This window comes from Mustela lutreola, chromosome 7 (assembly GCF_030435805.1).
Source record: "Mustela lutreola isolate mMusLut2 chromosome 7, mMusLut2.pri, whole genome shotgun sequence".
NCBI lineage: Eukaryota > Metazoa > Chordata > Mammalia > Carnivora > Mustelidae > Mustela > Mustela lutreola.
In genome coordinates, this window is record NC_081296.1 from 39,669,583 (window position 1) to 39,692,973 (window position 23,391).

The 23,391-nt window shown below is 52.4% G+C and overlaps 1 long non-coding RNA gene across 1 annotated transcript; it reads left to right on the forward strand.

The window, feature by feature from the left end:
• Positions 1 to 6,640: 6,640 nt before the first annotated feature.
• Positions 6,641 to 22,555, forward strand: LOC131835822 (uncharacterized). The gene is made up of 5 exons (XR_009355374.1): positions 6,641 to 7,026; positions 8,635 to 8,823; positions 9,784 to 9,884; positions 10,144 to 10,249; positions 21,773 to 22,555. It is a non-coding gene; the product is annotated as an uncharacterized LOC131835822 (long non-coding RNA).
• The last annotated feature ends 836 nt before the right edge of the window (positions 22,556 to 23,391 follow it).

Below are 23,391 nucleotides of genomic sequence, written 5' to 3' on the forward strand. Positions count from 1 at the left end.
GCTCAAAAACAATTGAAGAAATGACAAAAGCAATTGCCTACCCTAAACCTCCTGATAGGTATTTAAGAAGAAACTGCAAAAGTGAAAAAGGGAGCGACAAACTGAGAAAAATATTTGCAACAGATATGGAAAAAGGTTAATGGCCTTGATGTATAAAGAGCTTTTACAAAGCCTTAAAAAAAAAAAAGGTGCTAACATCTCAGTAGAAAATTTGGCAAGGAACATTCATGAAATAGGATGTACAAATGGCTAATGTATGAAAAAAATATTTCATTTTACTATTTGCCAAAGAAATGCAAAATAAGACAAGATTCTGTTTTCACCTGTCTGATTGTTGGGATGGATGTTGCTATTGCTGGCTGCGTAAATGTTAGCGACCAGGTGACAAAATTGGAACATAAATTGGCACAATCTTTCCAGAAGAATTTCAGTTTTCATAGCTTTGATCCAACTGCTCTACTTCTAGGAATCCGTTGGAAGAAAACCCTGGAGACAGTATCAGAATATTCATCTCAATTTTATTTATCAGACCTGAATATTAGAAATCATTAAGACCTATGATAACAAAGGGTTGATAAATAGCATGTATTTATGTTGTAGAATACATTTTTTTTTAAGATTTTATTTATTTATTTGACAGACAGTGGTCACAAGTAGGCAGAGAGGCAGGCAGAGAGAGAGGGGGAAGCAGGCTCCCCACTGAGCAGAGAGCCCAATGAGGGGCTCGATCCCAGGACCCTGAGATCATGACCTGAGCCGAAGACAGAGGCCTCAACCCACTGAGCCACCCAGGCGCCCCTGTTGTAGAATACATTTTAAAAAAGCATATATCAAACGATATTTAAGGGGCACCTGGGTGGCTTAGTCAGGTGAGCATCTGACTTTAGCTCATGTCATATCCCAGCTGGAGTCTGCTTGTCCCTCTTCCTCTGTCCCTCCGAGGGCTCATGATCTCCCTCCGTCTCTCTCAAATAAGTAAATCAAATCTTTAACAAATATTTAAGGGCGCCTGGGTGGCTCAGTCGTTAAGCATCTGCCTTCAGCTCAGGTCATGATCCTGGGGTCCGGGAATTGAGCTCTGCATCAGGCTCCCTGCGAGCAGGAAGCCTGCTTCTCCCTCTCCCACTCCCCCTGCTTGTGTTCCCTCTCTCTCATGTGTCTCTCTGTCAAATAATAAATAAAATCTAAAAAAAAAAATTTAAAAATACAGGAATATGGTTACCATACTAAAAATATGGTTAAATATTAAAAATGAAGCTGTGTGTGTGTGCGCATGTGTGTGTGTGTGTGTTGTGTGCAGTGACTCAGTTTTCTACTCCTCTGTATGCAGTGTGGAGAAGAGGCCAAACTGACAGAGTCTGTGACCCGATTTCCTGCCCTCAGTCCTCCCAACTATAAAATGGAATCATGGGGTGCTTGCCCCCCACCACGCCCCGGGGCCATGGGAGGATGAATGAGGTATCCCATGTTGGCGTGATGTAAGTTCTAATTCTTCATGCACCTGTAGCTTCTCTCTCCAGGGAGGTGGAATTTGCCTAAGGACAGGAATCCAGGGGCTCCTTTACCTGAGAGACAAGGAAGATGGGATGCTGCGCAATTAAGATCTAAAGGTAAACTTTAAAGTTCTGAGGAGTTTGAGTTCCAGCCCTGACTCAACCTGACGCCCCCTGTGTGACCTTAGGTCACTTACCATCCCTCTCTGGGCTTCAGCAGCTCGGGATCAGAGGAGGGAAGGAATAGCCACGGTCCCCGAGAAAGCTGTCATGATGCCATTCTCCTTGCATGGTTAAAAGTCACGGTCATCTCCTAGTCTGTCTGGGTCAAGGCTGTGCTCACAGGGCCCTCAGGCAGGGCTCCTACCCCAAGACGGACAGATTACTTGATGGACGCAAGGGAGTTGACTCGTGACTGCAGGCGTTTTCATTTGTTTCATTCACTTCTGTGTCCTCAGTGCCTAGAACAGGGTCTGGCACCTAGTGGGTGCTCGACACCTACCAACTGAATGAAGAATGAGTGGGGAGAGGATTGATGGGCAATCCTGAAAGTCAGGCTGGATGGCTGACCTGAGATGGGTGTCCTTGGGGACCTGCCCCGCTGGCCACAGAGCCATCAGGGATGGAAGGAGGGAGGTGAAGGGAAAGGGGGTGCAGGTGAAGAGTGTGTGTAGGAGACTGGGGGTTGCAGCTGCTGTGTGCACCCTGAACAGGTCAGGGAGTAGAAGGGTGGTCCCAGGACCTTGAAACTGTGCTTCATGCTTTACCTATATTATGTTATTGGAGCTTCACTCGAATCCGGGGAGGACAGTATCATCACCCTCATTTTATATGCAAGGCAATGACCTCCAGGAGGGAGGAAAATGTGCCCCAAGGTCAAATAGCTTTTAAATGGAAAAGTCGGGGAGGGCTGTCTGATTCCCGAACCCTTGGCCTTGACGTTATAGGCTACAAGTGTTTCTCTCCCTAAACTTCTCTCAGTGGAAAGGAAAGAGTCCAGTTTTGCTGTGTGTGCATCTTGGGAGGTATCCCAGCACGGCCCCTAAATCACCTCTGATTATGAATGTTGGGCTGGGAATGGGCCATCGGCTGGTGATGGATCTCCACCGTCCATCACAGCCCCGTGGTGCTCCGACACGCAGTGCTGAAGTGTAATCAGAGCGATGGTGTCCTGATCTATGGGGGACGTACATCATCCCAGGGCTGGTACCTTGACATAGTACCTTAGCTTGCTGTCAGCGGGACGGCCCCTTAATGTATTTCTGTAATATATCACCCACTGAAGGGGGCCAAGGAGGCCTGTGGACGCCAGTCAGCTAGAGCCCTTTGCACGAGTCTCCCTGAGTTAGTTCTTGGTCTCTTAAAATTGACTCGTGCTTGTGGAATTTGTGTGAGCACAGAGAGAGCAGAAAAGAAGGGGGCAGAAGCAGAGAGAAGCCGAAAGGCTAAAGGCGAGAACAGAGGTGGGGAGGAGGGAGGGGAATGCAGACAGCGGAGAGAATAGAGGAGGGAGAGAACAAAGAGTGGGGGAAGGGATGGGGATGGGTGGGGTGTCCAGGGCTGGGGTACCTGAGCTTAGAGAACAGAAGTTTCGGGGAGCAGTGCAGAGGTGCTTGCTTTGTCGCTGGGCACAGATGTCATGTGAGGAACCCTTGTATTTGACCTCTCGGGGGTCTCGTTCTCCTGGGGACTGGACAGGAGGAGGGAGGACACATGGGTGATGGCAGGACTGGAAACTTCTCCTGCTCCCTTCACAGAGTGCAAAGGGGGCTGTGTGATCTGCCAGGAACTTTCTCATTCTGCCTCCCTTGCTCCAGAAGTCATCTCGGTGGGAAGGATCCCCAGCACCTCATGTCTACCCACCCACTGGATAGCTTTACTCAGCTAGCCCAACAGCACCACCCACTCAGAGGACCCCACACTGTGGTCATCTGTCCATGCCTGGTCTCTCTCCCTTCTTACTGCAGCCAAAGGTCTCTCCAGGCTCCAGTGCCCGAGATCTGGTGGTCATGTCCTCTTTAAGAGCCCTGCATTCACACCCGTCAATTCTTTTCCATTTCTGTTGCCTTTATCCTAGCGCACATCAGCAAATCTTGGGCCAGCTCTCAGTCAAATATTTACTAAGAACATACTCTGTCCCAGACACTGTGTCGGGGGGCACAATGCTCACCTGTACACGTGCTCAATCTCTCCCCTCATCAACCTATTCTGCACATCACTACCTAATTGGCCTTCCTAAAGAACCCATCTGTTGTGTCACTTTTTAATCACTAACATTACCAAGAAAGGGCTCCCCACCACCAACTGGATGTCTTTGTGCCACCCTTGAGGACTGTAAAGAGCTGAATGGGAGCATGATCTGCGGGTAGGTGCCTCTGAGGGTCTACGCCCAGCCTGGAGGGGCGTGGCCCGTGTTGTCCACCACTCCACAGCGTGGTTTCTCTGCAGAGCTGATGGAGAAGGTGGTGAGAAGAATGCATAACTCTAGTATAAGGTCAGGCCCCACAGTGCCCAGTCTCACTGTGCCATCACGTTAAACCATAATCTAGGAAACACAGGGCACCTGGGTGGCTCGGTGTCAAGGTCTGCCTTCAGCACAGGTCATTATCCCAGGGTTCCGGGATCCAGTCCCGCCATGGGCTCCCTGCCCCTGCTTGTCTCTTGGCTCCCACTCCCCACCCCCGCTTCTCACTTACTCTCTCACTCAAATGAATAAATAAAATCTTTAAAAAATTAGAAAAAACAATAAAGCCGATTTCAGTCTTTACTGGATCTCTGACAGGGCATTAAAGGAAATTCATTTTTTTTTTTTTAAGATTTTATTTATTTGACAGACAGAGATCACAAGTAGATGGAGAGGCAGGCAGAGAGAGAGAGAGAGAGAGAGAGAGAAGCAGGCTCCCTGCTGAGCAGAGAGGCTGATGCGGGACTCCATCCCAGGACCCTGAGATCATGACCTGAGCTGAAGGCAGTGGCTAAACCCACCGAACCACCCAGGCACCCCGGAAATCCACGTTTTGACCCTCCTTAAAATTCCACTGTCTTTCCTGTCTTTCCTTCCATCCTCTTGGCCCTGTAGCAGCTCCACAGCCTCCCCCCCATCTAAACACACCTGACGCTTTCCCACCAGCTCTCTTCTCAAGATCAGGTGTTTTCTGCCTCACGCTCTCCTTCCTCCTCCCCTTCCCACTGCCCCTTAATTTTGTATAGCAACTGAATTGCCTTGGGTTCCTTATATTCTTTTCGCTTCATGCATTATTTGGGTTCTCCAAAAACACAGGGGAGTCTGAAAGCCAACCCAGCAAGCCTGTGGGTTCCAACACCAGCCCTTGGACAGGCTACCTTTACTGCATTGAACTGCTTTTGCCCCTTCATCAAAATCAATTGAGCATACTTGCTCGGGTCTGTTTCTGGGTTCTCTGACCTGTACTATTGATCTGGCTGGCTCTCCCTCTGCCATAGCTATCCAGTCTTGATTACAGTGAGCACCTAAGCCTGAAATTTGATTCTTCCCATTTTAGTCTTCTTTTTAAACACTGTCTTAGCTGTTTTCTTTTTTTTTTTTTTGTCTTTTCCTATACATTTTAGAATAATCTTGTTTACAAAAAAACCTTGCTGGGATTTCGATAGGAATTGTGTTAAATCTGTAATCAGTTTGGAAGAATTGACAATTTTACTAGGGTGAGTCTTCCTATCCACGAATACAGCATGTTTCTCCATTTATTATCTTTGATTGCTTTCATCCACACTATATAGTTTCAGCCTATAACTCTTATTTTATTTACACTCTAAGTATCCCTTCTTGGGGGGAGCAATTACAGGTGGTATTGTATTTACCATATTGCTGTCTATGTGTTCATTGCTAGTATATAGAAATAGAATAGAATTTATATATATATCTTGAATTATCTTTTTTTTTCTGTTTCTTGTCTCTGTTCTGCGTTTCTCCATTCTCTTTTTATTGCCTTTCTTTGGGTTACTTGAACAGTTTTTTGGAAAGAAAAGTGAGCAGGCACTGGCCTGAGGGACCCCCACCCTGCCTGGCCCTGGGCATAGGGGTTGTCAAGCCAAACCCTGCAGAGCTCAATTCCCAGTATGAGCTCACTGAGTAGTGACTTGCTTCTTTGTCCTCTAGGTGAGTGGCAGATAGAATCCTGGGTCTTTGGAGGTTTCGTGTCTTCTTAGTCCCAAAGAGTGGTTCGTGGGGTGTCACATTAGGCACTGAGCAAGCTGGACTGCAGGAGGTGATCGGAGGACCTTCACCTCCTGTAGGCAAAGAGCCAACACGACTTCATTCAGGATGGACTTGACTCAAAGGCACAGTGCAGAGGAGAATGCCTTTCCCTGAGCCCAGCCCAAGGGGCAGTTAAGGAAGGGCTGTATTCTGGTTGAGGGAGCTTCACATCTTGGTGGGGGCTGAGGCAGATGAAAGGAATTTGACTGTTTAGTTGATAAAATGTTCTATTTGACCAGGGGGGACAAAACAGGACAAGCCTGAGGGAGGGAGTTGGGACCTCAGGGCGATTTTCAGGGGTGGGAGAGGGATACTGACTCTAGTGGGAAGAAGGTGGGAATAGGAAGCCATCCTGGGACCTGGAGAGAACCGCCTGACCACCAGCATGTCCGCTTTCCTTAGCCACAGGCCTCTGGGGTTGCTACCAGAGAGGATAAAAATCACACGTGAAATTTAGTAGCTACTGATTCAGTAGCTCCTCCTTTACGAGACAAAGAATGGGAATTCGGAGGAACTGTGTCTGCTCTGTCACAGGTTAACAAGGGGGCAGAGTTGAGTCCCGTCGAAGTCATGCGGGAAAGGATGGTACTGAACTGCAATGGCCTTTTCTGGAACAAAAAGGCGCGAGCATGTGATTTCTTTAACCTTAGAGGCTTCCCAGGGCCACAGGTGTAGGAAACATTCAACAGTGTCAGGCTCATCCTATAAATTTGAGTTGACTCCTGCAGGAAATCTGGAACAAACCCAGCATTTCTTCAGGAGGACCATCCAATCCGGGACCTCAGCAGAGCGACACGTTACCCCCCTCCCCCCGCCCCCGTCGCCCCCGTCGCCCCCTTCCTGTCCCCCACCCAGATGAGCTGCTCTCCGCGAGAGAGCGAGCCCTGAGCGCTGGGGGCGGGGCCAGGGCCGGGGGCGGGGCAGGGGCGGGGCTTTCCCTGCCCGAGCAGGGGTCCTGGGCCCGTGGCTGCCCGCCTAGCTCAGGCATTAGCTTCCCTCCTCCCACTCCCCCCACCCTCCCAGCTCTTGGCCGCCCCCTTCCCTGCCTGCCACACAGCTGTTTTGCCAACATTGCTGCCTGATTATCTTTCAAGTGGCTTCTTGGAGCAGATGTTCTGGCTCCTTCCTGCATCGAAAACAAACAGGCGCTCTGTTGTCATTTGCTCTCCTGGGGAAAATCCCTCTGCTGCTGCAGATTCTTCTTGAGAGGTTCAGGGACTTCTGTGAAGTCTCTCCCAGCTGCTCCTTGCCAGGAATTTGCCTCCAGATGGATGACAGGGGCTCCTCAGGTCTTCCGAGGTGTGTGGCCCTTCCTGGACGTGGGCTGGGGGAGTACACTTGTAACAGAATCGGATTCAGACCTAGGGGAAGCCAGTGGAGGTTGGTGGGTTGGGGGGACTCACTCCTTCCATAATGTTTAACCTTTCGAAAAATGTAAACATCTCACCAACTTGGATTCTGAAAGATCCCCCAGCAGTTTGTCCCCAGTTGAAAATCTCTGTTTGTTTTCAGGAACCTCCCCAACAAGGAAATGTTGCTGGCTTGCTTTCTGAGGTTTGCGTTATGAAAGCCATAGGTTTCCAGTTTCTGTTTTATGAATGTGAAAGTTGAATGTGTCTTTCAAAAGGTGCCCATTTCATAACCTCTCCCTGTTGAGGTTCAGGTGACGTCTTGTCACCCTGTTTTGTGTGTGTAAGAAATGGCGGCCTCAGCAACTCACTCCTGGAGGTGAGGTCCCCGGGGGTGCAGCGGGGAGGGGGCCTCCAGCTCCTACACCAGTTGGTTGCGGCCTGTTAAGGGCTCTGGTTGGAGAGGGGAGAGACAGCAGCTGGGACAAGCCTGGGGTAAGGGGCTGGGGTATCAGGGTGATTTCTCAGGGTTGGGAGAGGACTACTGACTCCTGTGAGAGGAAAGTGGGAAAAGGAAGCCATCTTGGGACCTGGAGAGAACCACCTGACCACCAGCATGTCCGCTTCCCCCAGCCAGAGGCCTCCTGGGGCGGCTACCAGAGGGGATAAAAATCACGTGTGAAATTTGATCTGTCCCCAAACGTTCATTGATTTGGCAACAGATCTTGCTATGGCCCATTCCACTCCCCCACTTTGTCATCTAAGTGTCCTCCTCTGGCCTGTTCAGTTCTCGCCCCACTCCACTGGGGCCCAGCATTGCCCGGAGGCCTGAGCCCTGCCACACGGGGTGTGGGGGCTGTCCCGTGCTTCCCGGGCGTAGCAGAGTGGGGCCCACTTGACCACATGTCCTGATATCCTCTAATCTCTCCCCGAAACTAGTTTATCTAGTTTCGTCTAGGTGAGACGCCAGCCTCCCCCGATTCTTCCTGTCTCTCTGGCTACTCCCTCTCTGTCACCTTTGCTGGGTTTTCCCTCTTCAGGGGCAAATAACCATGTTTCTCAGTGAGAGAGGTAGTGCCCTCTGTTCTGTCTGTAGACCGGGGTTATGCACATGTTAGACAGCATGCAAACACTCCAGGGTGGCTGCTACCCATGTGGGCTCCGGAGCCCCACCCCAAGGCTCTGTCTCGGTGGCCCCAGGGGGCCCAGCAACTTGTACGTTCAACAAGCACCCAGAGGGATTCCAGGGCCAGGAGCCCACGGAACGTGCTTTGATAGAGTTCTGCATTGCACCCCTGCATATATGATTTTCACAGTATTTATATGCTGACAACTCCTCAGTTGATATTTCCAGCTCAGACTCTCCTCAGATCTCCAGGCCTGTATGTCCAGATCTACTTGATATCTCTATCTGGACATGACCCAGGCATCTGAACCCCGGGATTCCTGAAAGGAAACTTGATTTTTCCTTCCCAGAACATCTCTTCCCAGCTTCACCTCGGAAAAGAGAAGCCAAACCCCAGCGGCTTCTTCAGATCCCCCTTTCTGCCCACCCCAGGTCCAAAACCTCTGCAAGTCTGGGGTCTGGGCTTACCTTCAGAATGTTTCTCCAGTCGGCTGAGTCTCTCCCACTCTGGTGCGGCTGTCCCTCTGCACCAAGCCGCCAGCCTCATGACCCGGATGACCTCAGAAGATGCCTGCTGGTCCCCCTGCCCTAAGTCATTCCTTGACACCACCCAAGGAGGAGGTATGAAACTCCCTTTAGAGGCTTCTTAGGATGAAATCCAACCCCTCCCCCCACCATGACATCGGCCTATGCCTGTCTCTTCCCCAGCTGTCCTGTCATCCTGGGCTTTGCACCCTGAACTCTGTTCACACTGAGTGTTCAGCTCCCAGAACAGGCCAAATGCCTTCCTGCCTCTGGGCTTCTGTACTTACTCTTCCCTCTGCCTAGAGTCCTTTTCCCTAGTTCTCCGAGTGTCTCAGGTACCTCCTCAATTTTAGGTCTCAGTTTTCCTGCCCTCCTTATTATTAATATTATTACTTTCATCCTGTTGTTCTTCATCATGGACTCCTGCCCATTCTTTCATGGTATTTCATAGAAATTCATAATTTGTGATTATGTATTTATTAATGTTTCTGTATGTCTTATTTTTTCCCCCTTTTCACTGGACAGTATGTTCTGGGAGGGAAGGGACCATGTCTGTTTTTTTTTTTTTTTTATTACCTAGCCCAGATTAGCACCTGATAAATATGTATTGAATGGATGGACTGAATTTTGTTTCACTTAGTTGTCTAACAGAGGGCTGTAGCTGTTAGTCTACTGCACTGTCTTCTGTTCAGACCCATTTGAGTCTTTCCTACTCCGTTTTCTTCTGGTGAACCCTATTCTACCCTGTTCTAGTCTGTTCTACCTTGTTCCAGTCTGTTCTGACCTCATCTGTTCCGTCCTGGTTGATTCTGTTCCAGGCTGTCCTGGTCTAGTTCTAACTGTCTTGTCTCCATCCTCTTTTATTCTGTTCCATGCTGTTCTAGTCTATTCTGTTCCCCCCCCCACACACACTTTTCTTTCCATCTGAACCGCACTCTTCTTCTTGGCTCTATTCTATTGCGTTCCGTTGCAGTTCCTTCCCCTTGCTCTATTCTGAGAGATCTAGTCTCATTTTGCCCCATTTCATTTTAATCTTGCCTCTATGTTTTCCTTAAGGTTTTGGAATACCTGCTTTGTGCTCAGTCTTTTGATAAGAATACCATGAGATTATGGGAGAAGGAGATGTCATCCTGGGCATGAGAGAGGCCCTCTAAAGGGTGAGTAAATGTTAGAGAGAAAATAGGTGGTTATGTGGATCCAAGCTGAGCCACGATAAAGAGGATTTGGTGGAGAAGAGAGGATGACAGCATGAGAGAAAGCAGGTAATGGGCCTAGGTGTTGGTGATACACTGAGGACACCAGCCTGAGAAATTTAGGAGGGGAACTAGGGTTAGCGCAAGCAGAGGGTAGTGAGGAATGAGAGGTAAAGGGGCAATGGAAGATTGGTCTCCTACTGACTGGCTTGTTGTTTTGAAGTTTTTAAACAGGGATTCTCCCATGGTTTGAAGATGGCTGTTGGGACACCATCTGGCCTTGTGATATCAGGCGAGGCAGTGTGGTCCAGTAGGATGAGAATCTCTGGGTAAGTTGTTTGGCCCCTCTGGGCCCCAGTTTCCACATCTATAAAATGGGAATAATAACACCTACTTTGAGTTTTAGGAGGAGAAACAGCTTAGCCTCCTATGCTGAGGGTTGGATAAGCATTCAGCCCAGAGCCTGAACTGTCATAGGATCTCAGTAAATGTTCATTGTCTCTCATCTCACCCTGTCTACTGAGCAGTCCACACTAATTTTATGAGGTTACCCTGAGCCTCAGTTTTCCCAGCAATGAAATGGAGACAGTGGAACCAGTACAAGGTGTTAGAGGGGCACTAGACAGCAAGTTAATCTTCTTGCTTCGAGCTTGAAGAGACCAGATGCACCATTAGTATTTGTTGATTGAATGGTTGATTGTAGCTTCCTTACAACCACCATAATAATACTTAGCACAGGGCTGGGAAACCCGCAGGTACTTTGTAAATACGCAGGGACTTGAAGCAAATGTGAAAGAACCTGCCAAAGGGGCAGGTGGATTACCCCTTTCCAGGGCACACCAGGCCGGGTGGGATGCTGGGGCTGAGCCCGTGAAATTTACACCAGACTTCCAAACATGCTCAGAATCAGGGAATTAGGAGACAACGGAGGAGGCTGCCAAAAAGAATTTATCTTGGAAGTGGAGCTTGGGGAATAGCACTAATATTTTCGGAAATTGAAACTCCAACCATGAAATTGCCTATCATTTATCATACATGGTCTCTCAAAGGGGAAACGGAAAAGCATTTAGTCTTATTGCTTTTTAAACACATGATTGCTGAGCACAGCCATCCAGGCTGTGGTTTTAAGAGCTGATGTGTCTGACGGGGTTCTGCCAGCATGTCCCCACAGCGTCATGCAAGGCCAAGCACTGTAGACTGTCCTGTGTCAAACACCCTGGGCTGCACACGGGGAGGGTCCCACTCAGGTCTGGCTGTGGCCACTGGGTGCCATGCGAATTTGGGCATGCGTCGGAACTCCCGATCTTCCCCAGGCCCTTTTTAATGCACAGAAGTCATCTCACTGTTAAAGTCTTCACTACTTTTAGTTTCAGGATTCCCTTTGCAAGGGTCCCACAGTGTCCACCACGTCCACCCTACCTGCTGATGGCCATCCCATGGCTTCTAGGCTTCCTTGGGTGGAATGGCCACAGTTGAACCCATGCACAAAGCACCATCTTCCCATGCCCCTGGCCAGCCTCCTGGCTTCCCCTGCTTGGTGAAAGGGCATCCCGTTGCCTTGGTAGGTAGGATCAGCTGTAGGGCATGGACACATGGTCACTCAAACATATCAGTGGTTTACAGGCGGCATTCTGCTGTCTCGTGGCTCATCCCAGCTGATAGCCCCAGTAAGGGCGGTTCCTGACTGGCAGCCTTTGCATGGGGGTGGGGCACTGTTTCTTTGTGCTATCTATTTGAGATGGTGAAGAGGGAGAGAGAAGCCATGGATCAGCATGGGCCAAAGCCCTCTTCAGTCACCCTCCTGCTCCCAATAACCTTGCAGGGAAGAGAGGGACTGCAAAATTATTGTCACCACTTACAGATGGAGATCCTGAGGTTGCATGACTATGTGTAAGTCATCCAAGGGCACAACAACAGAAGTGCTGATGTGAGATTCTGACCCAGGCCTTCTGACACCCAGCACTGGGTCCTTTCTCTGGTGCAAAGAAGGGGCCCAGGACAATGGCACATGCTGATGTAAAGTCAGAGGACATGAGCTCTTGCTCCCCTCTTGTGCTGCCAGCTGCTGCCTGCTGCTCCATACCTGGGTGGGCCCTGGGGAAGTGGGGGTGATCATGGGGCAGCATTTCCTAGAACTCCCATGTCCCCCCTGGCCATCACGCTCTCACCCTCACGCTTTAGACAGACAGCAGCTCTGTGCTGCTGATGTTCATACCCCCACCTTCACTGAGCGGACCTCTCCACTGAGCTTGGTGGCGGATTGGCACCTGCCTCATGGATGCCTCCCCCTGGAAGTCCTCCAGGTACCACCAAGTTGAACACACTTGTTCTTAGGGAATTCTAAGTCCCATCTTGGAAATCTTCACATCTAGACCTTGTTAACTTTGTTCCCACCGGAAAGACCTTTTGAGTGAGGTTTTATTGATTTTTCTCTCATGTTTCTTCAAGACTCACCACCAGAAATGGCTCTGTGATGAATGTGTCTTTGTAACGTTGTCAATATTCTGCTTTGTCTTTGATGCTATGATTGCTTCTCCTAACTCTTTCACAAAAATGCCTGCTCCGACCCAGTCCTGGCCGGCGCTGGGGGTGGGTGGACTTGAAATCTCTTGCCATCGTAACTTTTTCCATTTATTAAACATCAAGCCTCAAAAGTTTCCCCCTATGTCTTGGTTACCAAGAAGCTCAGAACATAATGAAATGCTCAATCCCCATCATTTTATTAGCCCACACTATAATATATATTCTTCTTCTCTTTGAGCATTTTTTTTTATTGTGGTAAAATATATGCAACATGAAACTTGCCATTTTAACCATTTCTCAGCGTACGGTTCCATGGTGTTAAGTGCTTTCATATTTCGCAACCAGTAACAGCACCTGCCTCTAGAATTCTTTTCTTCTTCCCCAACTGAAGCTCTGTGCCCATTAAACACGAACTCCTTACCCTGCCCACCTCCAGCCCCTGACTACGGCCATTCTACTTTCTGTCTCAAATTTGCCTAGTCTAGGCACCTGCTATTAGTGAAACCAGACACTCTTAGCTCTTTTGTGACCGACTTGTTTCACTTAGCATAATGCCTTCAAGGTTCTTCTATGTCACAGCCTGGGTCAGGATTTCCTTCCTTTGTAAGGCTGAGTGCTATTCCCCTGGACATGTGTCCCACATTTTGTTTATCCATTCATTTGTCGATGGCTGCTTGGGTGGCTCCCACTTTTCTTGGCTGTTGCAAACTCGGCTTCTAGGGACACGGTTATATGATGATCTGTTCGAGTCCCAGCTCCAGTGTTTTGGCGTATATGTCGGCATGTCAATTTTAATTTCCTGTTCTAACAGCTTTATTGGCTATATGCCTGTCAACATGAGAAGCAAGTGCACCGAACCTGTTTTGACCAGCACTGTGTGGCTGCCCTTGTTCTAGTCCTTTACCTATGCTTCTCTTTTGATTTATATTCATCTCTATTTTACAGTTGAGAAATTGCTTCTTTTTGGAAGAAGGAAGTGTAACGATGATCACAAAGCTATTAACTAATGAATCGAGCTGCCTCTGTATTCCTTAGCCCACCCACAGCAGTGTGACTTCCTCCACCCCTGATTCGATGGCAGTGCTTTGGCAAGGTCATCAGGGACCCGCAGGCAGCCAAACCAGTGAAAGCCAGACCTGCTGCTGCTACCAGCTCCATGACCCCTAATCCTTCCTGAACCTTCCTTCTTGGTGTCTGGGATACCACCCTGTCCTGATTTCTTTCCCTGGCTGTCTCTTTGTGGGTCCTTTCTCTCCACTGACCTTCTCCACTGACCTTCAAAGGAAGGCAGTCTCCGTGGCTCCGTCCTGGACTATCCGCTCTTCTTACTCGGCATGACCTTTCTGGGTGACTGACTCCCTGGTCTTCATGCCATTGCGGTCACTGCCTCACCTGGCAGAGGGATCCCCAGTCTCTATCTCTAGCCCTGGGCCTCCCCACCCTAAGCATCCCACCTGCACGCCTAGCTGCCAGACCAGTGCATCTCTCCCTAGAGTGCTCCACGGTGAGCTTAAACTCAACACGATCCCCGTCCCCCGCGAAGTTCATTACCACCCCCCCACCCACTGCCCCATCTATCCAGCTGCCTGAGCCACCAACTGATTAACTATATTTCCGTTTATCATCCTGCCTCGCCAATCTTACCTCCTTGGTATTTCTTTTATTATTTTTTAAAAATATTTTATTTATTTATTTGACAGAGATCACAGGCAAAGAAGCAGGTAGAGAGAAAAGGGGAAGCAGCCTCCCCGCTGAGCAGAGAGCCCGATGCGGGGCTCCATCCCAGGGCCTTGGGATCATGACCCGAGCAGAAGGCAGAAGCTTTAACCCACAGAGCCACCCAGGTGCCCCCCTTCTTGGTGTTTCTAAGACTGGCCTTTCTTTAGTCCTCTTTCCAAGATCAGACTTCATCTTTCCTTGCCCGGAGGGTCTGAGCTGGCTGGAGACAGGTCTTCCCCTTTAGTCTTGCCCTGTTCCGATTCATCTTCCTCAGTTGTCGGATGAGCTTAGGTCACACACAGAGCTGGCTGTGCCCCTGCTTTACTCGCAGCCCTCTGGGGGGCTCCTTGGTATTGACAGGACGAAGTCTGGGCTCTGAGGTTGGCATTTACACCTCCACAGCCCGGCCCTTTGCTCCCCTCCAGCCGGCCTTGCCACTGTGTGGTCCACCCTTTCCTTGATGGAGTGTACCTACCACATGCCAGCTGCGAGGGGAGGGTGGTGGCGGGGCTGAGAGCAGGGTGCCTACTGCTGGGGGAGGGTGAGAGAGACGATCACCAATCCGGGGTCACCCAGTCTGGTATGTTTCATGATGGGATAGCATGGGGTAAGGAGTGTTTCATACCAGATGATGGACATGCTTGGCCCCTTAGTCCTGATAGTGATTCTACGTCCCTCCTCTGTCCCCTCAGACCTCCCTGAGTTCTCCTCTGCACCCCTTCCATGTCCTCCTAATCGGTCTCCTACCCAGTGCCATCAGAACTTCCTTTCTAAAACACAAATCTGAAGATGGCTACGGGAAACATCCAACGTCTTTGATTGAGCCCGAGACCCTTCCCAGTGAGGGTCTTTTCTTTGCCCCTGAGCTCCCCTTCCCTCCTGCTCTCGCCCACTAGCCATGCTCCACTGCCGGTCCGTTCCCAGCCAGGGGCGTGGGAGCGGGCTCTAGTGGTGGGCACAGAATGGCCGGTGAGAGATGGAGACAGGAGCTGCTGAGCATTCTTCAGCACATTCTGCAGTGAAGGGGAAACAGGAAAACCAGGATGGGAGCTAGGGAGAGGCGTGGTGAAGAATGTAGCTTGTTTATTATACCATGGGCATCCTGTCCAGGGTGACCTGGGGGACAGGGAGAAATGGGGTGCAGAAAGAGGAGACATCCAGTCTTGGACTCTTGAGAGAGGTGGGATCCAGACCCCATGTGGAACAGGGGCTCTTGGGCAGAGTAGTGGCCTTCGTCCACTCCTTGGGAGGGAGGGAGCAGAGGGGGGCATGTGCAGGTGCAGGAGGCATGCCGGTTCCCCAATGGAAGGTTGAGGGAGTTCTGATTGCTACTATCTTCTGAGCAAAGCCTGAGACCCCTGAGGGTGGGGGTGGCGAGGGGTGTGGGGAGAGGAGAAAGGACAGGGCATCTGTGTGGGAGAACGGGGTTGTGGTGGCCAAGGCAGCTGCTCGGCGGCAGTGCTCCTTTGAAATTTGAGGCCGTGAATTTAGAGGAAAGTCAGTTTGCTTTTTCTGCAGCTGTGCGCTTCAGAAGGGTACAGGTATCACGTAGGTGCATGGCTGGAGGGCACTGAGCTTGGGCATGGTGTCTAAGTGTGTAGAAGGAAGGGAGGACGCTGGTGTAGGGTTGACCTGAGCACAGCCGATGGGTATTGAACCTGAGACAGTGGCGGTTGGTGGCCGGAGGGCTCAGTGAGGCCAAGGGAGAGTGGTCTGGAAGAATAGCTGGGAGCAGGTGGTCCCAGATCGGGGGCTTGAAGTGGGTATTGTGTAGATGGTAAGGAAGGTCTGGGTGTGATGCCCATGGCCGCTGGGTGGATAGGATGGTTGGAGCCAGGCAGGTGGAGGAACGGAGAGGCCTCCCTGTTGGATGGATCCTCAAAATGGACGTGAAGTCACCCAATGGGGACGGAGAGAAAGCCAGTGGGCGAAGGGGCCCATTAAGTCTGCTGTGAATGCAGGGTGTGACCCGGGGGATAGTGGGTGACACTGCCGCAAGGATGGTGGTGAGAGGTAAAGTCAGTTGGCATGGAACTCAGAGGAGCTGGGGCATTTGAAGGGGGAGGACTTCTTAGAGGGGATCCACCTCACGTCCCAGCCCTAGGTCATGTGGGATACGGAAGAGACAACAGCCTCTCCTGGGGAGCAGGTGGGGAAGTGGTGTGTGGTGGGACAGCCAGTTAGGGCAAGAAGTTTGGAAATGGGTGTTAGGGATGACAGGCTCTGAGTCCCTGGTGCGGAGGACGGGTTGCAAAACCTCCGTCTTTGTGTGGGGCTCAGATGCTGCTCTACGAAGGAATGCACCAGCCCCACGCTTCTGGTTCCTCAGCAGCAAAGTGGCATAATCATGGTCACGAGCTAGTGAATGATAAGGATGTTTTGGGATGAGGGTGTGGGCCCAGCCCCGGGCCGGTCAGGTGGCTCTCCCGTCGGTGGCACCTCACCTGCCGCTGATGGGCAGGAGTGCCCAGCCAGGCGAACCCAGCAGGTGGCGGTGGGAGGTTGTTGGCCCCGCTGGCCTGGGGAGGCCCCGCCCTCCACTCTGCCCAAGTTTTGCTGGTAAGAGATGCAGCATATTTCGAGGGCGATTGAACACCGGCTGCTCTGTGACTTGGCAGGCGCTCGCGGCGCAGGTGCGTGGGTCACTGTGAGGTGTGGGGAGGTATGCGGAGATGCAGCTCTGTGCTGGCCTGGAGGCAGGAGCAGAGGGCACGGGCCAGAGGTGGGACAAGGCAGGTGACTGCACTGGGCGTTGGGAAGAAACCTCAAGGCGCCAGGCTACATGGGAGAGAACATTTGCATTCTTTAAAGTAAATTAATTCGGACTGGGAGTCCCTAGCCTGTCAAGATGGGGGAAATTCGACCTACGGGCACTGGTTTCCATGGAGATGCCTACTGGCCTCGCCCTTGCAGTCCCTTCCCAGCCAGCTTTACTGGAAGCTTCGCCTAGCACTGTGATGCCTGGGGCGGCCAAGAACAACCCACACCGCCTTTGCCTGTCCATTTTACAGATGTGGGGGCGGGGGAGACCCACAGGGGCCTCACGCTGCTTAGTCTGTGTGGAATGGCTCACCTTCCCATCCCTTCTTTCTTTATCGGGGGCCAAATCACTAGAGGACGCATCACGAGCCCACTTCCAGTCAGAAAGGGTGGTTGGTGCTGTGGGCAGGAGAACAGTCCCGACACTGAGGAGTGACAAAAGGCTTCTCAGAGGAAGCAGGATCTGACCAGGACCTGGGATGATGGGCTGGGTCTGGGGACAGGGAGAAGGGAGGAGTATTGCTGGGGAACAGAGCAGCGAGGACAAAGGCGTGGCAGTAGGATGAGCTTGCATGTTTCCAGATCACCGAAGCGTCTAGCCTGGCTGCTGGTGTTGTAGCAGGACTTAGGTGACCCCCTTCCTTAGACCCGAAGCTGGTTGATTGGAGAGAAAAGGGGTCCTCATCTGGACCATGCGGGTGTGCCGTTGGGCTCACTCTTGGCTCCGTTTGTGTAAATAAGGAAAATGAGGATCAGATAGAGGATTTTGAATTCAGTTGTGTGCCTCCCTCGGCTCACCTGGCTATGGACAAAGCAGGGAACCATGTTGTGTTCTCCTAACTGTGCCATGAAGAGGGGAGAGAGGGTGCCCTCTCATCCTAAGGGTGGCCCCCAGGAGACTGATGGTTGTTCGTTCTGAGGGGCAACAGACAAAACTACCAAGGCAGAAGCCTGCTAGGACCCCAGCTGCCTGGCCTGCCTTGGATGGATCCATTTCCTTTCTGTCTTCCGTCAGTCACTGCTAGCAGGAAGGGTCTGGCTGGCCCCCCTGCACATCCCTTCTCCTCCAGAAGCCTGTGCTTCATCTGTTGCCTCCAGCCTGCTGGAGGCCCAGAGCTTGGTTCACTTCTGCCCCTGGGACACCCCCACCCCCCCCACCCCCCCCCGCCGCCAGCCATGGATTCCTGCTTCTTCAGTGTGATTGAATCTTCTTCAGCATAAACATTTCAGGATCTGGGAAGTGTCTTGACCAAGTCGCTCACTCACTGGCCCCAGCCCCATCCTTTAGCCAACTTTGGGGTCTGAATTCCCCACGTGAAAGCAGACATCCACCCAACAGCCCCTGTGATGGGCCCACTAGGGCTCTGAGTAATGGGAGCTGCCATGGACTGACCCACCAGCAACTGTATTCGTGTATTTGTCTCCTTACCCTCTCTGCATCAGGATTGGAATTGTTGGTCTATTCAGCCCAGAGAGGTTAAGCGACTTGTTGAAGCTCTCACAGCTTGTAAGAGGCAGAGCTGGAATTAGAATCCAGAACCCTAGGACTCCAATGCCTAGGCTCATGCTGTGTGACCCATCCCTGAGACACCCACCCCTGGTTGGACCCTGGGATCCAGGGACACCCCACATCTCCTCCCGTACCCCCCTCCTGGAGTAACCCCCGACAGCTAGGGGCTCTATAGTCCTTATTCTTTTTTTTTTTTTTTTTTAAGATTTTATTTATTTATTTTTTTGACAGACAGAGATCACAAGCAGGCAGAGAGGCAGGCAGAGAGAGAGGAGGAAGCAGGCTCCCTGCTGAGCAGAGAGCCCGATGTGGGGCTCTATCCCAGGACCCTGGAATCATGCCCAGAGCTGAAGGCAGAGGTTTTAACCCACTGAGCCACCCAGGCGCCCCTATAGTCCTGAATCTTAAAGTACCAGGGGCCATGGCCCAGCAAGGATGGTCAGACCCACCGAGTGGTCTTTCCACGGTGTCCATGGGAGTAGGGGTGGGGGCTCCTTCCCTGGCTCAGGCAGGCCGGCGTGCACCGCGGCCGTCTCCAGGCAGCAGTAGGATGAATACCTGATGGTGATTAGCTAAATCATAACATCGCTCATGCCATGCATAAGTAATGAACCAACTGGTGCCAGGCTGCGCTGAGCGGCAGTGGGCACCCCCCCACTCACCCCCCCGCCCCCCGCCCGGAGAAGCCACCACAGTGCTGCCTCCCTGTGTTATCTGGCACGTCAAGGGCTGCGACAATGAATATAGATTGACCTTATTATAGCAGCCGGCTGCTGATGCTAGGCGCAGCCAGGCATACTTTGCACAAATTAAAGGTGTCAGCATGTAATTTACGGTTCATGGCGAAGAGGGGTGCGGGGGGCGGCGAGGCACGGGACAGGTAGAAGGGAAGGTGGGCCGGCTTTGGGGCGTGCACCAGGAGCCCACGCACTAATGACAGGAGGTGCCGCAGACGGGTCATTTCATCCCGGTTTGCACGTTTTTGGCTATTCCCTGCTCAAGGGGAGCAGCCCCCTCTCCTGAGTGCCCCCCTGCACCCTCCGCGCATCCCCCCTCCCCAAGCTCTGCGTGCGTGCGTGTGTGTTTTTCAGCTAAATTACTGGTTTTACCTGAAGAGCGTAAAGTAGGTGTGCTAATTTATGGCTCGGCAGATCGAGCTGCAGTGTGGGGCGCTGTCTGGGAGGCCCCATAATACAACACCGTTTGACTAACACGCCCGAGAGCAGCTTGACATCTCGAGTTGGGCCTGTGATTAAAGTGGTAGTCTTCCTCCCCCTCCCTCTCCCTGCTCCAACGCGGGGAACAGATTAAACTCGAAGCAATAGATCTCGGTTTTCTTGCCATCCCACTGATATTCACAGTACACAGTTTGACACAAAGAGTAAGTTATACATCACAAACAACAGCCTCTGCTCTTTACCGTCCAGAATTAATTTTCCATTTGCTAAGCTTCCTGCTTCTCCGAGCCCATTTTCCTGCCACCGAGCAGGGCTCCGTTCGAGAAAAGGCAGGGGAGGAAAACCTCAGGTCAGCACTGGAAAGGGCTGGCTAGCTTAGCCCCTGGGGTTTACAGATGAGGGGAGCAGGTCCCAAAGTGGGGCGGTGACTTCCTGCCATCGTCCTGTGTGCTCCTGGCAGCGGCGGCGGCTGAAAGCCCATCTTCCCATGGCTGTGTCAGGCACACCCCCACCCCCCAGCCCTGTGGAGTGGAGAAGGTGGGCGGGGGTGTGGAGGAGCTGGGAGATTGCCAGGCTGCCTGAGTAGCTGATTATTCTCTGCTTGCCTTCTACCCACTCGACAACCAGCAAAACTCTCTCTGCCCTTCTCTGAGCCCCGGGTGGTGGTGGTGGGGGGCACCTTTAGGGACTGCTTGGTGCCTCTGGCTGCAGCCTGGGCTTGGTCAATGGCAGGCACTGGAATGAGATGGGAAGGTGGGAGGAGAAAATGGGTCTTTTTCCCTGTTGCTTCTCCTTGCTGTGATGCTGTGGCCCTGGGAATGGCCACCACCCTCTGTGACTGCAGTCTTGGGGGGCAGCCCCTCTCCCAGCACTCTAACTCCTACTGGGGTCTGGCAATGCCATCTGCCCCTGCCTCTTTAGGTGTGGGGCTCCAATGCCTCCTGGCACCACAGAGCCTCGGGATCCCCCTTCGGGTCCCCCTGACCCTATGTGCCTCTGTCAGCAGCCCCCTCCCTTCCTGCCCCTCCCATGGAACCGTTTGTGGGGAATTCTTTTCCTGGGAATTCCATTTCCTGCAGGACAGCACCTGGCATCATTTGAAAGGTTCTGGAGAACTCTGAGCAGCACCTCTTCTTTGTGGAGGACCCACGCTTGCCCGAGTCCTCTGCCTGTAGGCACACAGCAGGTGGCAGGTGTCCGAATCTCCCATGGCCGCCCTGGAAGTCAGGAGCCCCCCAGGAACCTTCCGGCATGAACCCAGCTGTCCTGTCGTGGCCTCTGACTGCCCCCTTCCACCAAGCCTTGTGCTAAGTGTTGCACACTACACCTCGGGAGAGTTCACAGAGGCCACAAGCTTGGGACTTGCTGGCTCAAGGGCTGAGCTCCTTTTTCGATGCTGCATGGAAGGTTTACCTTCCCGAACCCACGTGGGGCACACACGCAGACAACAAGCACAAATGACTAAATGTCTTTTGGGAGTACTAAGATGAGCGTGGGTGCGAAGGCAGGGCCAGGAGTGATGAGCTCTGGAGGTGGCAGATGGGGTGAGTAAATCAGGGAGGGCCTTCCGGAGGAGGTAAATAAATACTGAAGACGAATGAGAATCTGGATGGAAGCACATTCCTGGGACAGGATGTACAGAACCACTGGGCTGGGCAGGGGTTAGGGAACACGGATCGAATATGGACTCCCAGCCTCGTCTCTGACTTACTGCATCAGAATCTCTAGGGGTGCAGCCCGAGACCATTTTGTTTTGTTTTCTTTTGAGGCAAATCTGATATGCCACTGCCTTGGGAAGCACAGCCCCCCCTCCCCGATTTGTACAGGGAAATGTACAAAGGAGGTGGGGCCAGGCTTAGGGGCCCCAGGGACGCGATTCCAAGGCCGGAGCTTGAACTCAAGCTCCCAGGCTCCCAGCACAGTGCCCACCCCTCCACTCATCCAGGGGACAGGGTGGAGATGCAGCCCCCAGACCCTGGTCTCACAGTAGCCCGCCTCCCGTGACCGCTCCTCCTTCAAGACAGCGGGGGGGTGGGGGTGTTGGTGGATGAAGGTGGTGGCAAAGCGAGAACGCTCCTGGAATAACATGACATTTAGAAATATGAATCAGCTGGCACTTTCTGTTTTCTCCTCTGCACCAATTCCCCCCACCCCCACCCCAGCAGGCTCTCTCTCCAAGCTGCAGGAACAGCAGGCCTGGACAGCCAGGCAGGGAGTGGAACCAGCAGGGGGCCACCCACTCGGAGGAGTCGTCGAAGTCTGAGATGATGGTACAGACCCGGGCTCCAGGCCAAGCGCTGCCCCTTCTTGCTGTGCAACTTTGGGCGAGGGGTGACACCTCTCTGGGCCTCAGCCCTAGGACACTCCCCATCACTCCTACCATGTGAGGAATGACCCTGCAAGTCTTGCTCTGTCCCCAACCCCCTCTCTGCCCTGCTGTCCTGGAATTCCACAGCTAGGGTTCTGTTCATTTGGTCCCTGAATGACTGGAGTGCAGGATGGGGCAGACGTGAGGGTGCCGGGGGGAGGAAGGATGCTGGACGTGGGACAGCCAGGCAGGGCTAGAGAATGAAAGGCCAGTGGCTCAGACAGGTGTCTTGGGTCCCATCTTCCCCATTTTTCACTCTTGTCAACTCAGGAGCAAGGTTTTAGGGGCAGGGGGCACTCCTCCCACCCCCCTCCGGTCCTATTAGGTCCTGGCTCCATGCCAACATGTGGGTTGGGGACAGTGAGCAGCTAGTACCCTCATGATCTCTAAAACGTGAAGTGGCTGGGCATTCCTCAAGTCTGGCTGGAACAGCCCTGCTGGCATTGGAGCCTGGGCTTCTATGTCAGCCTCCCCAGCCCCTGCAGCGGCCTGAGGAGGAAGGCAGCTCTGTGTGTTTGCACCCTCCTACCCCTGAGTCAGTCCTGACTCCCCCACGTGTCCCCGCAGGCTGATGCAGGACTGCTAAAGCAGGCATTAGCTTGCTTTCAAGACCGGCAACCTCAAGCTGGGTTCCTTCCTGGCCCTCAGTGACCACATCTATGAAATGGGGGTGGTGATTCAGCTCACAGGTGGAGGAGCCCTTTCCGCTCTTGCCCTCCTTAGGTCCCCAGCTTCAGGAGGAGAATGGGTCAGAGTGTGGGATTAGAGCACAAGATAGCTGAGTCTCATTTACCACTACATAGGTAGTCCCCCAGATGGGGCTGGCGTGTAGTAGGTGCTCAGTTCCTGTGTATGGAGGGGACAGTGGAAAGGAAGAAAGGGAGAGAGGGAGAGAGCTGGGGTCAGGCTAGGGTATGTAGCCTTATCGCTGGCTCCTGCCCAACCCTCCTCCCGAGGAAGGTCACCCTGAGAGGGATGATGGGGAGGGACCCTGGAGGAATCTTCCCATAAAACAGAGCTCCATTGTAGAGACTGGGGAGTTGTGCTGCCATTTTCCAACCCCCTTCTCGGTGGAATGCCCCAGCCTACAGCAGGGACTCGGAGCTGAGCACCCCGAGCCCTGAACCTTGGCAGACCACCCACCCCAGAGCCCCACTGAAGGATGTGTGAGTTCTAGATCCTGGTCTAGGAAGGGTGGGGTTGACCTGGCCACGGAGTGAGGGTGGCGTGAGGGTGGTTTGTTGAGGAAAATGTACCCTGGAAGCGGGAAATGTAAGAGTAGGGAGACTGTCTATGTTCAGGGGCCTGGGGCCCATCTGTGGGTCCTCATCCGTTTGTCACCTGCCACTAGCTCTTCACCATTGATCAGAAGTAGACGTTTGCTCCCCTGTGTGCGACCTGACACGTGGTCAG